At 37.6% G+C, this 5,298-nt stretch overlaps 1 long non-coding RNA gene across 1 annotated transcript; it reads left to right on the plus strand.

Annotated features, from left to right (window-relative positions):
* The first annotated feature begins 3,661 nt into the window (after positions 1–3,661).
* LOC124948528 lies at positions 3,662–5,298 on the plus strand. The gene is made up of 3 exons (XR_007100766.1): positions 3,662–3,998; positions 4,095–4,382; positions 4,851–5,298. It is a non-coding gene; the product is annotated as an uncharacterized LOC124948528 (long non-coding RNA).

Consider the following 5,298-nt stretch of genomic DNA (forward strand, 5'->3'; position numbering starts at 1 on the left):
CATCGAAAGTTTATCGTTCGTCTTGAATACGCATCTTTCGTACGCTAGAGCACGTGCAGGCACAGTCGCGCGAACTTTGAATCGACCGCCATACTCCTTGAAAACGATTCTACTTATATTTTCTTATTAATCATATTATATGTCCCATTTTAATAATTAACGTGTATAAGCCATGAAATTTATTAATTTATTAAGTTTAATTGTTATAATAATTTATAATTGTAATATTTAAGGAATATTAAGACTTTATTATAAAGTAGTACAGTACATTGACAATATCATTTGTATCCTCGATTTGATACTGTAGATATAAATGTATGTATAAATAAATATTTTATACATGGTACTCATTGGCAAAGCTAATATGTCGAATTTATTGCAATAAGGGAACAGGAAGCGATCAATTCTAGGACATAACATAGCGAAACAGTCGGCTTGTAGTCATTTTACAAGAAACACCATTTTAAATATATATATATATATATATATATATATATATATATATATATATATATATACATATACATATATCGAAAACTGTGTAGTCTGATTTTACATCCTTATACGATTTATAAATTAATCGGAAATGGAATAGAAATATCCCGTAGTAAGAATATTTGAAAGCAGAATTAAGTTATCGGATATTAAAGAGCTATCAATTTCAAAGACACATCTGTTGAATAAATCAAATGCCTTTAATAAATCTACAAAAAAAGATATTTAATTAAACAATATTTGAAAGGAAATTTCATGACTCTTTAAATATTTGAAGTACCGAGCAAGTCATTCGATTTATTCAGAGCGTTCGATTTAGCCCACTTTCGAAGGAGTTTCGTAGGATGCAAATGGACCGAGGGGTTGAAAGGCGTTAAAGGTTAAACCGCGCGATATCGTACAGAGGGAATAATTGGAAGCGTCTCGCTCGAGTCGAAAACCGCAGAATACATTTGGACGAACTCGTGGATGAGTGGCGAGCTTTCGAGTCTCTAGATACGTTCGGTGGCCCAACGAGGCCGACGAATCTCTGCCGGTACTGCCGGCTTTGGAATTCGCGCGTGGTTCGGCTAGAGATATAGTAGCTGGCCAACAATGAAACCGGGAATAGAGAGCGAAAGAGAGAGAGAGAGAGAGAGAGAGAGAGAGAGAGCCAGATAGAGAGAGATAGAGAGAGAAAGAGGCAGATAGAAAGAGAGAGAGAGATAGAGATACTCGTGCATCGAGAGGACTCCGCAAGTGGTCCCACATTCCAGCGACGTCGAATCGACGATCGGCAAGAGTGCCAAGGGGTAAAAGAGGGTGAGAGAACTCGAAATGCGAACGCTTATAGAGAAACGAGACAACGGAAGAGACCATGAGTGCGGCTTCGCGCCACCGTATGCATACCATACATCTCTCTCTCTCTCTCTCTCTTCCTCTCTCTGGTTTTCATTCTAATCCTTCTCTCTTTCTCTCCCTCCCTCCCCCTCCATGCCCCCCCCCTCTCTCTCTCTCTCTCTCTCGTTGATCGTAGTCTCTTTGGACTAACGGATCGGCCAATTTTCGGGATATGTTAAGACCCTCCACAATGTTATTCTGTCGGCGCTAGTCTCTCTCTCTCTCTCTCTCTCTCTTTCTCTTCGTTCACATTGGAATATGACACCACGAAGCGGACCTTTCGAAAGCGGCGTACATTATCAAGTCACTGAATCGTATTCCATGTTTCAATGCGTGCTTCCCAAAACCAAATTCTCATCCCTCCGAAGCTGGTAGAGTAGTAACGTTTTGCTCCCGGACTATTCGATAGAGGACTGCACGAAGAACGCGTCATTTCGTTTGCGAATGTTTCTCAAGCTCGTTGGTATGTAGCTACGTAGATAGTCGCACAGATACGATGACGGTAATGTTGGATAATGAGTCAATCGAGAGGGATCATAGACATTTTATAATCTTTCGTTAGAACTTTTCTGAATTCGTGATATCGATCGAGGTTTATTAATAGATATAATGCATAAATTTTTCGAATCTTCAGAAATTATGTCATTTTATTTTTATTTATCATCGATCATTGTATTTATACGTATAAAATACGTATAAAAATATCTAAAAGTTGAAAATATAGATTCTAATTATCCTTGAAGAGAATAGAAAATTAATGATGAAGAGAAAATTTTTGAATAAGATATAATTGAAAAATAAAATAACAAATATATAAAACGAATGTTATGTTAAATAGATCAGAAATAAATTGTGTGCTTGATTTTTTTTTTTTTTTTTTTTTTGGCTTTTATATTGAGATACTTAATATAACAAGGATACGAGTGTATTACCTTTAAGAATCTTTCTCTTTACGCGCGTACTTCGACGTCGTTCGATCGAAGGAAAGAATCGAAAGGAAGAATGGAAGGCTCGCAAACGATCATCGATCGTCGAGTCAGAGCACGAATTTCGATCGAAACGGGGCGGTGACGACGAACCCTTTTGGCCGTGCATGTTACCAATGTACGCCGATGAGAAAGAAAGAGACAGAGTGAGGGAGAAAGAGGAGTGGAAGCGGCTTCGATGAACAGAGGGCCGTATTGTTTGTCGCGAGAGGCATTCCCCGATGTCGGCCGTCACCGGAAACATTCATTACGGCGCGTCCCCCGCCAGGAATCACTAATGTATTCGACGTCAACGACGTGGACGTTCGTCCTGTTGCCAGGCTTTCAAGGACCACGGCGCTACGCAGAATCGGGAATTCATATTAGGATAAAAAAGTTGGGACCGCCGGACCCGCACAGGTCTTGTTACACGACAAAGAGAGAAAGAGAGAGAGAGAGAGAGAGAGAGAGAGAGAGAGAAAGAGAGAGAGAGGGAGAGAGAGAGAGAGAGAGAAAGAAAGAGAAAGGTTAGAGAAACGCGAAACTTTCGATCCTCTCTGCGTTCCTTTCCACGTTCCATCGCTTTGACTTGGATTTTGTCCGAATCTTCGTCATCGTTACTTCGCTCCTTTCTTTTTTCCCCTTTTATTTCTTTCACTTTCATTCCTTTACAGTAAACTGCGATATTATGCAAGGATACTGGTTGGATACGCAATAACGAGCGAATTTTAAATAAGCTATTAAAATATTCTTACATGTAGATATGATTTTATAAATAACTTAAGAGTAGGTGATTTCAATATATAAAAAAAAAAAAATTAATAATAAAAACATAGAATTTAATTGACATTTTACCATACTTTATCTATAGTAATTGTGTAAGATGTAATTATTTAAAATACTGTAATATACATATCTTTAAATAATAAGTACTTAAAAGATTCTAACAAATGATATATAATTATTATGGAGAATATTTAGACTGTTCTCTGAATTACCTTATTACATTTACATTATAATCTTGATAATATCTTGACAGTATCTTAATAGTAGATATCTTGACGACCTCTTCGAAACAGATTCAAATACAGACTGAATAATGTGACATTACGACGCAATCTTCTACATCCTATATTCTATAGATAACCTTTAGTAATAACAATTCGTGATTATTTATTTTATTATTATTCTTAATATGATTTAGGCAATGAAATACGTAAAGAAAAAATGTCAACAAAGTGAGAGATTTTCTGATAAAAATAATAGATGTCCTTCTTAGAACATTGAAAATATCATGCGTAAATTTTAGTTGTTGCCTGGCCACTCGCAGTAGCTGTAGTTTATTCGTTCATTCGGGCGCGGACGCACGAGTTCGCCATCCAATCGTCCTCGTTTCGTCCTCGTTGTCGTAGCACCTCGACTGAAACCTCGTAAAGCCAGAAACGACCAATTAAACGAAACGAGGAGCGCACTGATGCATTCTCTGGCTGGTTGCCTGCCTGCCGGCATTACCTACAGGTTATACGACTCGCGGAATTACCCTCAAATTACACAGTTGGTACCGATGTGTGCACTTCGCCTTTCCTCTCCTTTCCTCTTCCTCTCATGTCCTCTCTTCCCTTTTCCGTATACTTACGCGTTGGAATAACAACCGCTTCGGTAAGGTATAACAACACAGCTACCATCACCACCGAACATACACAATTTTCACTGTATTCTTTCCTGCCATCTCTTTTCCTTTTTCTACGATCGAAGTTTGCACGAAGAAGAGAAAGAGGAAGGGAAGAAGAAACAGGACGACGGTGAAAACAAGACGATGAACGCTGCAAAGGGTATACTTGTCGGTCGATTCCTGATGAGTGATCAGCCACGAAGAAAGTGACGGGTACAAGAGCATTCGCACACTTCCGAGCACCTATTCTTCGATTTGACTGGTCGATTTAACGCGAGAGTCGAACGTTCCAAGAAGTCATAAAGCATGTTGGGCATGCTTCAAGAGTCTTGACTTTGGTCGTTTCTCTTCGTCGTGAAGAGACTAAGAAGGTAAAGGTAGAGAAATAAGTAGATAAGGATAAGGTAAGAGGTGTTACGCACTTTTTACTGTCTATTTTATATTCCAATCAAATGATAATACTTTTTTTTTATACGTACGATGACAATTATAATGAAATATTTTTGTTGTAAAAAAATTTATATTTTTATTACGTAGAAAAAGAAATAGTAATCAGAGTAACGGCAAATAGATATATCGTTTCTATTATAAAGTATCAAGAGAGTAATTATTCATGTTATAATCCGTATAATAATCTATTTGGTTGCTTTGATAAACAATCTTTGTAACGTTACAATGTAGCGACAATTATTACAATATAATGGGAAGAATATGTAAGTTTATATATTAATCCATAAACATTCGATTCGAATATTATGACTTATGGCTCATTAGCATATGATAAAATGAAAGTAATGATATTAAATCCATGCAAACTAAATGGATCGTATTTCTCTAAGGGCGGTGCAATGACGAAACGACAACGACATGTTGGGAAACGATCATTCAGGCATATCGCCAGAACTCGTTGTCGATTAGTTATCGTAGGAGAATCGATCGACTCGATGACAACGCGTACGTGCAAATTACGATCAACGTATCGGGAAAGAGTACGAGTGAAGGAAGTCATAAACAAAAAGCAATGAGAGCACATTAACATGCAAAGCAATGGTAGTTGGTTGACTTTAATAGGATCACCAATAAATCATCATCGTCGCCCCTAACGGACACATAAACTCCGATTCTCGTCGACTCTTCACCGAGTAACAATTAATTGTAGATTTAATGATTCGTTGGTGATAAAACGAATCTCATGTACGCGGCCAATAGAATTGGTTCCACGAAAGAGGATATCCGCAGTGAGATGTACATACTTACGTATGTATTACGTACATATTACATTTAAAT

The sequence above is a fragment of the Vespa velutina genome, chromosome 4 (genome assembly GCF_912470025.1).
Source record: "Vespa velutina chromosome 4, iVesVel2.1, whole genome shotgun sequence".
Lineage (NCBI taxonomy): Eukaryota > Metazoa > Arthropoda > Insecta > Hymenoptera > Vespidae > Vespa > Vespa velutina.